General features: G+C 48.6%; 1 protein-coding gene and 1 long non-coding RNA gene across 3 annotated transcripts in view; one reads left to right on the top strand and one right to left on the bottom strand.

Annotated features, from left to right (window-relative positions):
• The window catches only part of LOC108528373 (uncharacterized), a 23,236-nt gene extending 16,643 nt beyond the window's left edge, over nucleotides 1-6,593 (bottom strand). For both annotated transcript variants that reach the window (XR_001885116.1, XR_001885115.1), the window contains exons 1-2: nucleotides 6,344-6,593; nucleotides 1,941-2,283 (exon numbers count right to left, since the gene is read on the bottom strand). This is a non-coding gene — a long non-coding RNA (uncharacterized LOC108528373). The remainder of the gene's footprint in view (nucleotides 1-1,940; nucleotides 2,284-6,343) is intronic.
• The window catches only part of LRFN2 (leucine rich repeat and fibronectin type III domain containing 2), a 193,594-nt gene that overhangs the window by 74,196 nt on the left and 107,128 nt on the right, over nucleotides 1-12,270 (top strand). The gene's annotated exons all lie outside the window — the stretch shown is intronic.

The raw sequence follows: 12,270 nt of genomic DNA, 5'->3' as shown, positions 1-12,270 counted from the left end.
CTACATATGGAAAATGAGATACACTTTGAGAAATGGGAACTGTTTGGCAGCATTTTCCCCACTCTGCTGCTTCTCCAGGAAGCTAATAGGTATTATGAGGGTGGGAGAAAGAAATGAGAAGGGTTATATGGTCAAGTGAGTTTGGAATTGGCAAAACCAAGAAAATGTGAAAATTGTAAAAGTCAAAAGCCAAAAGTTTATTTTTACTGCAGACCTTCTCAGATCCTTTACCTTTCTTTGGCAGACGACAATGTTGATTTGCGTAGTCACGTGTAACATCGGACTGGGTGTGGTGGCTCACGCCTGTAATCTCAGCACTTTGGGAGGCCAAGGCGGGCATCACCTGAGGTCAGGAGTTCAAGACCAGCCTGGTCAACATGGCAAAACCCTGTCTCTACTAAAAATACAAAAATTAGCTGGGTGTGGTGGTGCATGCATGTAATCCCAGCTACACAGGAGGCTGAGGCAGGAGAATTATTTGAACCTGGGAGGCAGAGGTTGTAGAGAGTCAGGATTACATCACTGCATTCCAGCCTGGGCGACAGAGGAAGACTCCGTCTAGAAAAAAAAAAAAAACTTGTATAACGTATGTATTACATACATACAGTGTGTATATAATATATGTGTGTTTGTGTCGTGGGGGGGTCAAAACTATCTGGCACATGGAACTCTTTCTTTCACGTGGAGTTCTTAGGAATTGAGAGAATGCCCTGTAGAGCATTCCTTGGGAATGCTGTTCAGGATTTTTCCAGAGCTTTTCCATGCTTGCCTCTCATTGGATCTTATTTAAACAGGATTATGTCACATCTTGGCTTCAAATCCACCAAGACTTCCCAGCTGGTTGGACGGTGCTCAGACATTTTGGTCTGGCATGGTGGTCCATCATGACATGGACACCTCCCCACTCCCATGTCGTCTCTGGCCGGGACCCTCCTGATAGCTCCCCAGGGTCACCTAGAGCCTTCAGACCCCCGAGTCTTTGCACACACTGCTCCCTGTGCCGGAAGTGCTTCACTTGGTGGGCTCCCAGTCACTTTTTAAGGTTCAGGCCAGATATCACTTTTGGGAAGTTTCTCTTGATCTTGTCCTCATCTTGGTGAGACCTTCCTGACTACTCTTAAAATCTCTGCCCCTTCCCCCAGAGCTCCCTATTCCCCTTTTCTGCTTTATTTTTCTCCCTGGCACATATCACCTTTGCACAGATTATATAGTTAGCTTAATTGGTTTGTTCAGTGTGGTCTGTCTCCTGACTCCAGAATGTCACACCATGAGGGCAGGGATCATTTTTCATTTTGTTCCCTGTTCACAATGCCTGGCACCTAGTAGGTGTTCAAAAAATTGTTAAATGAGGCTAAGCATAGTGGCTCATGCCTCTGATCCCAGCACTTTGGGAGGCTGAGGTGGGCAGATCACTTGAGGTGAGGAGTTAGAGACCAGCATGGCCAACATGGTGAAACCCCGTTTCTACTGAAAACACAAAAATTAGCTGGACATGGTGGCACACACCTGTAATCCCAGCTACTTGGGAGGCTGAGGCAGGAGAATTGCTTGAATCCTGGAGGCAGAGGTTGTATTGAGCCGAGATCTCACCACTGCACTCCAGCCTGGGTGATGAGAGTGAGAGCTTGTCTCAAAAAAAAAAAAAAAAAAAAAAAAAAAAAAAAAAAAAAATTGTTAAATGAGGGAGTATTATCAACGGCTTTCTTCAATTGTTCTGCTGTATTCCTTAAAATGAATAATTATTGAGCACTCGAGCTTGCAGACTAATTATAGCTGCCACACCCTGCCTCCCCAGTACACTGGCTTCTCCAGGGCACTTACTCTGGGCCCTACCTCTGGGTCCCAGCAGTTGACAAGTCCCAGCCGCTAAGGACATGCTAAACGAATGCCTGTTACAAGCATCAGGCTTGACATTTATAAACAGAAAAGCCATGGCTCACCTTAGCTGAGCTGGAAGAGAGGAAACTGAATCTTGTAGGCCCCTAGCCCCGTCCTGCCCTGGCTGTGCTCCGTGTATTTCACTCTCGCCTCCCAGGCTGGCTGTTTTCCCATCGCTGGGGATACTAGCTGGAGTTGATTTCTTCCTGCTCAGAAAGTGGCAGTGATTTTCTCTGCCCAAGGGCTCAGCATAAAGGACGTGTGTCTCTGGCACCCTCCTGGTAGATTTTTCTTATCCCAGCATGGTTCCTACGGTGGATCCAGGGATCTATGGCGCATTGCGGTGGGCCCCCAGGAGGAATCCAGGGTCTGTTCTGTTTATTTTCAGTGAGGCTGAGTCCACATCTGCCAAGGAGGGAATTCATTAGGCTAAACCAGGCCCAAAATGTGGCTCCTGCCAGGTGTCTGCAAAAACAGAGAGACGGGCTTGGCCTGGCCTGGGGGCATAGAATCTCTGCAATCAGGGTGTGTCTGAGATACTGAAATAGGTATATGCTGTGGTATTTCATCGGATCTAAGATGCCTTTGATTAGAAGATAAACCATATTTTTCTGTATCCCTAAGAAAGAAATATCGCTGCTAATTAAACGTTGACATGTTATTGATTATAAGACTCACTCCAGTTCCAGAGTTGTTAAAATAAACATCTTAGAATTGACAATGTGGCATTGTTATCCACAGGAAGCGGGGGCAATGGGAGGATAAGTACCTCCCTAGGCGCAGGCAAAGGGAGACTGGAGGCCTTGGGTCTTTCAGAGATGATCCATTGGCTACTGTCTCTTAAGTCAAGTGCATGGGACAGGTCAGTTCTCCTGATGCGGGTTGGAGACTGTGGTCAGTGTGCACAGAAAACCTGGGAACCTGGGCAGGGTTGGGGATGATCTGGATTTTAAGTGTCCAAAAGTCTGGCTTTTAGCCTCAGGAGTTCTGTATCCCCCAGTGATTCACTGACTGGCTTTGCTCATCTTTGCAAAACCTTCCCTGCCCCTTCCTCAGCCTTCTGTTCCCTAGTTCCTGCCTCTTTCTCTCTGTTTCCACCTGAGCATCCTTTGGTCAAGGATGAGAGTTACAATTAATTGAAACCTACACCTCTTTCATTTCTCCTTTGTAGAAAACTCAGCCTCTGGCTGGACAGAATCATTATATTAGAACTTTGAATCATTGTGCACCCCTTCTTCTCCCTCACATTCCCTCTACCTGCCAGGGGCTGGCCACACCATTGGCACCCACACCTGGTTCTCACTGTCACCCCCTTGGGGTGCCCTGCCCTTTCTCCCTCTCCAGTTTGGCCTGCATGCTTCCTGGAACACCCCTCATGCCTCCTTTCAGAAACCCGCAGCACCTCCCTCTTGCCATAACGTCTCCCAGACAGAGAGGATGGCACCTGACAAAACAGAACACACGCTCCAAAGCCAGGTGGCCTGGGCTCAGACCCCCTTGCTACTTACCAGTTTGTGACTTGGAGAAAGTTACTGACCCTTCCGCTGCCCCTACTTCCCGTGGATGAAAATGCCACATTCTGTCAATTCTAAGATGTTTATTTTAACGTCTCTGGAATTGAAACATGTTCTGCAAGTAATGACCTGTCCAAGTTTAACAGTGACATTTCTTTCTTAGGGATACAAAAAATTACCATCCATCTTCTAATCAAAGGCATCTGAGATTCAATGAAATGTAGCATCTACTTCAAGAGTTGTGTGAATGAAAATGAGCTAACACATGGAGAATTTTTAGCACAGGCCCTGGTGCTCAGTAGGTGCCCCATACATGTTATTATTTTTGGCCCAAGAGTAAACTCTGTCTGACCTTCACACCCCTTCAAGGTCTCCTCTTATTGTTTCCCCTGGTGTGCATGATAACTCAGCTCTCCTGCTCGAGGGTCCCTTTGGCCTTCTCCCCCATGGTCTCACCTCTCTCCCTCCCCTGGAATGCCAGCTCACTTCCTATTTATCCTAACTCTACCCTTTCTTCTTGCAAAACAGGATTTCAGAGCACACTCGGGCTTCCCCTCCCGATCTCTAGTGCCCCCACCCCTCCAGCACTAGCCTAGAGATTTATGCACCTTTTCTCCATCACCGCTGTGTGAGTCTTGTCTTCCCAATGCTTCTTTAAGCTGAGAACCCCGTCATCCGCACACACTTGCTCCCTGCATTCTGTGTGCCGCAGGGCTGGGCATGAATAGGCAATCCAGTTAGCCACCCAGTGGAAAACAGCATCTCTGTCTCCTCAGCCCAGCTTTCGTTTCCTCCGGCATGTTGCCCAGCCTGGCATTCTGGTCATGGACCTGTCAGCTTATCACTGGCTTCTATGCTTGAATGTAAACTCCCTGGGGCACAGTTCTTATCACCCCACTCCTCACTGCACCCCAGCACTGAGCCCAAGGTCTGGCATCGTGTAGGAGCTCAACAAATGTTTGTGAGATGAATATGCACTTTCTTACTCACTGTCTGGTTTGTCGATTGACAGGGAGCAAAGGGTTTTGTGAGGGAGATGACTCAGCTTCCTGAAGGCTGAGTTTCATGAGCCAGGAAACAGACAGGGGGACCTCAGATGACCAGTGAGGCATCAGTTGGGAATCTCCAGCCTTACCTGGCTTGATGCTATTCTCATTTTACCCTCAAGTTATGTGTTCTAGGTTTGTGACATTCAAGTTTTTTGGCCATATCCCATAGTAACACATAGGATTCCCATCATGGCCTGGTGTTCCTTGGCATACCCACATGTACCCACATGCACTCACCCCTTACCCGCGCAGCACAGTGTTCCCTGGCATACCCGCATGCATGCACTCTCACCCCTTACCTGCACGGCACAGTGTTCCCTGGCATACTGTGCATGCATGGCACCCACCCCTCCCCCTACCTCAAACAGCAGTGTTCACAAACAAACCGGCATAACAGCACCCACCCCCACTACCTGCGCAGTCCAGTGTTCCGCTGCATACCACCATGCATGCACCCACAGGCCCACTATCTGCGGCAGCCACTGGTTACTCTGGCCATACCCCGCATGGCAGACACCAGTCGCCTCACCCCTTACCTTCATAGGCCAATATTCCCTGGCATATATGCATGCATGCACCCACCCCTTACCTGCACAGCCCAGTGTTCCCTAGAATACCCGCATGTGTACACCCACCCCTTACCTGCACAGCACACTCTGTTTTCTGTGCCATTTCATTCTACTCTCTACTCTTTCATTATGTTTCAATGCTGGAGATGACCCACTCCATTGAGCCGCTGACCCACAAGTGGGTTATGACTCACATCCTGGGAGAAATTGCCCGACATCTCAGAACTACTGAGTGTGAAAGGTGACAGTCAAACCAGGCTTGCTGGACACAGAGCCCGTGCTCTGTCCCATGAGTGATTCCACCTTGGGGGATATGGGCAGGAACTTCTGTGTATTCAGAGAACAAGATTATTCATAGAAAGCAAGTGAGAACCTGGGAAGGAGGTTCTATCAGAACCTGGGAAGGAGGTTATGTGGGGTGTGTCATCCTTGGCTGGGTCATTGAGAAAGAGAGAGCCTGCTTTGTCAGTGGCAGGCACTCCAAAGTATTTGTTGACAGACTGAGTGGATGGGTGCACGAGTGAATAATCCACCTCCCCACACATCTCTAGTGCAGATCTCACAGGTGGAAGGAGGATAGGCCCCACTGGTTGCCATAGTCCTTATAAGGAAGGGATTTCAAAGTCCTAGAATAGAAGGAGCCCTGGAGATCATCTTATCAACCCAATCATTGCATGGGTGTGAGAATGAAGTCCAGAGAGGGCCCATGGCATATCCAAGATCATTCTGTGGTCATTAGCAGAGTCAGTGCTAAGTCAATGTGTTGAGTGGGGAGAACCCAGGCTTTGGGTAAGACTCTGCTTCTGCTGTTACTATTACTATTAGTTCTACTGGCATATTTGAGTATTTATGGGACACTAATGTCATGCCAAGTGCAGCTTTATGTGTCTTACATGTATCAAGTCTTTTACTACCCATACCAACCCTTAAAAATAGGTACTTTTGTCAATTGCATTTTCCAGAAAGGAAATGGAGGCACAGAGGAGTAAAGTAACTTGCTCAAGGTGACCCACTAGTATGCAGTAGACCAAGAATTTGAATCTAAGTAGGCTCCTGAGTCTGTACTGCTGGAGACCTAGGGGCAAGGAGCAGAGCCTCTTCAGGCACAGAGAAAATACCAGGGTCCTCTTGGGTGGATCCCCGCCCCCACACTGCTGGTCAGACCCCTCCAGAAACTCCCATCTCCTGCATTCATGAGCAGAGGAAGGAAAGAGAGCAAGGAGAGTGGTGCAGCTACAGTAGGAAGCTGTGGGGTGGGAGATGAGCAGAGAGGGACCAGAGTGGGCAGGGCAGGATGGCTGGAAGGAGGCCAAAGCCCTGATCTACCCCTTACCTGCAGCATGTCCTGGGCAGAAAAACCAAGAGCTATTAGACTTTGTAGAGCAGTACTAGGTACAAGCCACTGTGTCCAGCACTTTGCAAAAATTATCGGATTCAAGTCTCGGTGGAGGTGAGGGCTTGGAGGGGAGGTAACTAGCCCAAGGTGACAGCTGGTGAAGGGACAGAGCCAGGCTTGGGCACCGTCTCACTCAGAGTCCTGAGACTTTGCTGTTAACTCTGTGCTGTGCTGTAGGTTACCGGCCCACTCCCTGCTTCAGTTTCCTCACCTTTCCATTGGACCAGAGGCTCCCACCTTGAGGACAGCTATGACATGCATACAATGTCATAAAAGGCACACATTTGTTAGCCATTATTCATCTTACTGTCATCATAGCATAAAAATCATAATACTTATCTCTGAGTTTTGGCTTGAAGTTTAATCAGATTCAGATAGAATCTGAAACATTTCAGGGCCTGAGTATTTTGTGAGTAGGTCGTTTCGAATCTATAAGAGGCACAATCAAAACAGCAAATCCAAACAAAACAAGCTGTCACCAGCATTTCTTGCCACTTACCGTGTGCCAGATGCTGGACTAGGCATTTTCCCCTCCAAAACAGGTGAGGGCATCATTCTTCCCAATTTTCAGAGGAGAAAACTGAGGTTCCAAGGGTCCCAGTGGCCTGCCCAACCTTAAAAGAAGGCCCTTTGGCACTGAGGTTAAGAGCAGGGTCTTCAGAGCCCTCCACCTTTAATCCCCACTCCCATGTCCCACTCATACGACCTATGTCACTTGACTTCTCTGAGCCTGTTTCTGAAGGTCAGCCCTGTCTTAGCAAGGCGTTGTGAAGATTAAATGAGATACTGTGTGTTCAGGGTTTAGTGTCATGTCTGACACAGAACAAGCACTCAATAAACGGTGGTAATCAAAATTCCATCTGTGTTTTGTTAGAGTACAGAAGACGGGGGGGGGGAAATCCCGTTTTAGATCATGAACTAAACCATGCAATATTAGTCTGGCTCCAAGAATAGTTTGACGTGTCAGTAGACGTTTATTAAGAACCCACCGTGTGCCAGATGAGTCAAGGTTCTTACAGTCTAGTAGAGATGCCAGGCTGAGTTGAGTCGGCATCCATCCCCAGGCTCCTGACTCCACACCCAGGGCGGAGGACGTCATCCCACGCAGGGAGCGGAAACAATCAATACTATTTAAGCACGATTACCTGACATCATTGCCATGCTTTCTAAATTAATAATGGCTCTTGATCTGTGTAGTACTTTATAATTTGAAAACTGTTCCCCTTTACAAGTATGAAACTACAAAATTCTGTGGTCTTTTTTTATCTTTACATCCCTGCCAGGTAAATTAGGGTCCCATTTGGCATCTGAGGAAGCTGAGATTCAGAGCAGAAGTGAGTTACCCAAATTTGCAAGGCCAGTTACTGGCAGTGTGAGGGCCAGAACTCCAAACTCCTGGTCAATGAATTCCCACCGTCCCTGTCCTGGGCTCCTTCTTAAAGTGAGGCATGGTTGATCCCAGCTTTGGGGACAGTGACATCTTGGAAGAGGCATCTTCCAATAGGTCTGGGACAATGAGGCTCAACAACGGGGGCAAACCATCACACAGTCTGATGTGCAGGACATATAGGAACATGCCCGGGGAACCCGCCAGCATGCTGACACCTTCCATTGATGAATGCGCCTTCCTTGTGATCCTAAATACCAACTAAAGCACCAGTTAAGACTGGAGAATAGATGAAGGCTCCACTCCCAGCGTCACGGTTCTAGAATATATAGAATGTAGATTTGGCTCCAGTGCACATGATTTCTGAGGGTATCCTTGTATTTTTTTTCTTTTTTCAAATAGTTCGATTCATGCTTCAAAGAGCCAGCAGATTCATTCTGGTCAGAACTCTGCTTTCAGTTCAAGTTCCTGCACAAAGCTCCACACGAAAAGAGAGCAGAAATCTACCCAGATGGTTTTTATTCTGACGACTTGTGGTGGGACTGCCAGGTTCCATGACACAGCTTATTCTCAGAGGGAGGAAAGTGGGTGTCTACACCCACTCTGCTGCCCTTTCCTGGTGTGACCTTGGTAGAGAAGCTTTCCTTCCTTCTGCACTTTGAGAATACTGGAATAACATGCTTTCTAAAGTGTGTCTAGTCCTGATGTTGTGGAAATGGTGACAGTTCCAAGCCATGCCCAGGCTCCTTGAAAGATCTAGGCCCCTCACTGGAGGGCCCTCAGAGCTCAGGCCCAGCCTGCAGGATCCTAAATATCGAGATGGGGAACAGTGAGTTCATTCGTTCCAGTGGACACTTGGTCACACTGTCTCATGTCAAGGTCGTTTGAGCCCCAGACCCCTGCCCATCTCCATGTGCCTTGGATCTCTAGCTGGCCAGCTGACTGAGCCAGCCAAGCTGAGGAGACCCATCCTGGGGAGACATAGGTGGGACCCCCCCAACCCCTGTCAGGAGGCATGATCTTAAGACATGGGGGGAAGATAGGTGAGACCTGTGTGAGGCAAAGTCCCACAGCCAACTCCACTGAGTGCCACCCTAGAGGCCCCTGGCCCAGGTTACCCAGTGATTATGAAACAGCTCCCTGTCAATCAGGGCCTCCACCCCAGTTCGAGGGGTAGCAGAAAGGGCCAGATTCTGTTCCCTCTTCCCACCCAGGCAAGGGAAGGCTTTTGTGTGGCAACTTCCCAATTTCATGTTTTAATTTTCAAAAAGGAAATAAATTCTCTCCAGCTGTAGCTGTAATTGACTTTAGAGTTGTGACTTTATCATGCAAATGGTTATTTGTGGACTTTTAGAAACCTGCGTCATGGAGCGAAATTACATACTTAGAGACTTCCGAAACCATGGATTATGGTCCCAACAGATCCTAATGATTCTCTGGGTGCCATTAGGGTATAACGTGAAAATGCATATTTAGAGGATGATTAAAAAGCAAACGAGCACGCACGGTGAAATTCCTTGTGGAAAGTGGTAATTAGACTCACTATGAGGCTATTTTCTCATGTTAGGGATCTCACTGACTAGCACCTCATCCCCCGCCCACACAGAACCCTGGGAGACCCCACTGACAGGTTATAAACAATCACACAGAAACCTGCCACAAAGGCCCCGTGCAGACAGAGCCCGCTGGCTGCTTTGCCGAGGCCACCAGAGTGATCTGGAACTGTCCCCTCCAAAGATCTAGGCTCATTGTCTTCACCTCTGCCCTCTACCATCATCACATCACACACTCTAAAAATGGTTCAGTGTGAAATTGCTTTGACAGAGTGAGGGGTTTGCCCACCCAGCAAAGGAGGGCAGTTTGTAGGGACAGGAGCTTTAGTCTCAGGTAGGATGACCCTGGTTTCAGACCCAACGCTATACTCACAGCTCGCTAGTGTGCCTTTGGTCATTGTAACTCGCACACACATGTGAAACTGAGCTACTGTAATATCAAAGGTGATTCTGTATACAAAAGACCTTTGGAAATTGAAAAGGGCTGGAGAGTGAGGCTGGCCGTGACTCACTCCACACCTGTTTCTTGGTCTTGGTGAGAGCAGGTGATTTCTAGCTGGGCATCAGGTTCAAACCCTACAAGACGTCTTTCCATATACATTTCTGTACTGTTTCCTTCTGACCTTTACTGACCATGGCTCAAGTGGATTTCTTGGGAAGGAGGCTCTCATTTGCCCATAGCTCCAGAATATGCTTCTTTTTTTTATTCCTATTCCCACCCTCATAATGAGTCATGACCATCCTGATTTCCTTATACACCCACTTCTTTAGTATGACAGTGGTTACTTTGTTGTGACCGGAGGATTGGTTAGAGTCGTGTTTGGGGGCCCATAGTATGTGCCAGGCACTGTGCTAAGCACTTGCTATGTATCATGTCGCCTTTCACGTTTCAGATTGCCCTGTGATAATTCCAGTTTACAGATGAGGAAACTAAAGTTCTTCATCAGAGAAAGAAAATTCCTCATCCCAGAGAAGTTAAGTAACTTTCCCAAGGTCACACAGCTACTAAGTGACTGAATCCAGGACCAATCGGAAAATTCTAGCTTTTACTCCTAAGTCATTCCAGCTTTTACCCGTCTCTCGTGGGCAAGATGCAACAGCCAGCCTTGGAATGGTTCTGGGCAGGTCTCTTCCGCTGTCTGCATTGGTCTTTCTGAGGGAGGCCCTTACCCCAGCCCTGAGCCCATTCATCCTGGGAACTGAACTGCTTCCCCCTTAATGCCACATGCCCTTTGGCAACCCTCCTATCTCTCTCCACCCCCGCATGAACATCTTGGAATTGGCTCTTTTTTTTTTTTTTTGGCCTCCATTCCATAACTCCTCCAGCCTTTCTGAATGAGCCTTCACCCCATCTTTCCAGCACAGGGGCTTTTTCTAGTGTCATTGGTGGCCTCTGTGTCTTTACATCCAACAGGCCTAGTAAAGTCCTCTTCTTATCTGACTTCTCAGCAGCATTTGACTCTAGCACCCACCTCGTCCTTCTGGGAGCACCTTCTTCCCTTGCCTCCAATGGCGTGCCCTGAATCTTTGGCTGCACCTTGGCGCACACACACTGGTGGTGGGCTCCACAAGGCCCAGTGCTCTACCCTCTCCCTGGGCAATCTCATCCGTACTTGGCCTTCATTTCCTTGTGTGGATTATCTACAAATGTGTGTCTCCTACCAAGACTTCTATTGAGCTCCCATCTGTGCTGTCAACTCTTTACTCAGGATCTCTTCTTGGATGTCTTAAAAGCCCCCAAACCCTACCTGTCTACAATAGAGCTTGTGGGCTTCTCCAACAATGGTGGTCTTCTTGCATGGCTCTGTGTCCCAGCGGACAGTACCACCCCTTCATCGGCTGCACCAGTGAGCAGCTAAGTGTCACTGTGGGCACTTGCCTCTGCTCCCCTCCTACAGTCTCTCTATTACTGCGACTAGTCAGTTCTCCTGAGGAGCTGTGGGAGAACTGACCTCTCTCCTGTTCTTTCACTACAGCCTCCGACTGGTCTGGCAGCTCCACTGCTGTCCTGCTTGATCCAATTTCCACACTGAAATTCTTATCATGTCACCCTCACTGCCACCCTAACCCCACTGAACCCTCTGTTGGTTTTCTGTTGTTTGTGAGATCATCTCCATGTCCGAGACCTGGCCCTCGTGGCCCTGAATGGCTGGCCCACCCCACCTTCATCTTCGTCACCCACCCTCTGTCCTGTCCTTGCTCTCTGGGTTCCATGGCCGCCCAGTCCCCAGAATTCACTGTGCTTCCTCCCTGATACAGTCTTTGAACATGCTGTTCTCTCTGTCCCCTTGCTGCTGGCATGCTGACTCTCCAATTTCAGCTCCTTTGTGATTTTTCTCTTTTGTGGTTCTGTAACAACTGGCCTAACTTCAGAGCTCTTCCTGGGCTGGGAGCCTCATCACCTAATGTGGCTATCTGATCACTTCTGCCTCCACACTGGACTCTTAGCTCTATGGGGGCAGGTGTCTGTCTGTGCCCCTGCTGGGCAACCCAGTGCCTAACACAGCATAGTGCAGGTAGTCACTCACCCACCCACAGAAACTCTCTGAGGACTTAGGTTCTAGCCACTGTCTGGGCTCTGGGAGACAGGACAGTGAATAGAACATTGACACATAGTCGTATTCAAAGGACACTCATCAGGTGTTGAGCAAATGTTCCATTTGTGACTTGCCTTTCAATTCCCCATCGTTCCAGGAAGGACAAGAGTCAGGAACTAGTGCCCTGCTGCTGGCCTTCAGCATGGAGGGAGGGGAGGGATGGGCTGAGACTCCTGTGCTTGGGTGCACTCCTCCTGTAGACATAGGCAAAAATTCTCCAAGGGCTTGTAACTTCAGCCTTCATGTCTCTTATGACTTGTCCTGACAGCCGTTTTCGCCCACAGGACTTCCATTCTGCCTCTGAAATCCTCCCCTCCTTCAATCCTC

This window comes from Rhinopithecus bieti, unplaced genomic scaffold (genome assembly GCF_001698545.2).
Source record: "Rhinopithecus bieti isolate Rb0 unplaced genomic scaffold, ASM169854v2 scaffold_4553, whole genome shotgun sequence".
Lineage (NCBI taxonomy): Eukaryota > Metazoa > Chordata > Mammalia > Primates > Cercopithecidae > Rhinopithecus > Rhinopithecus bieti.
This window is presented reverse-complemented; position numbering and strand designations above follow the sequence as displayed.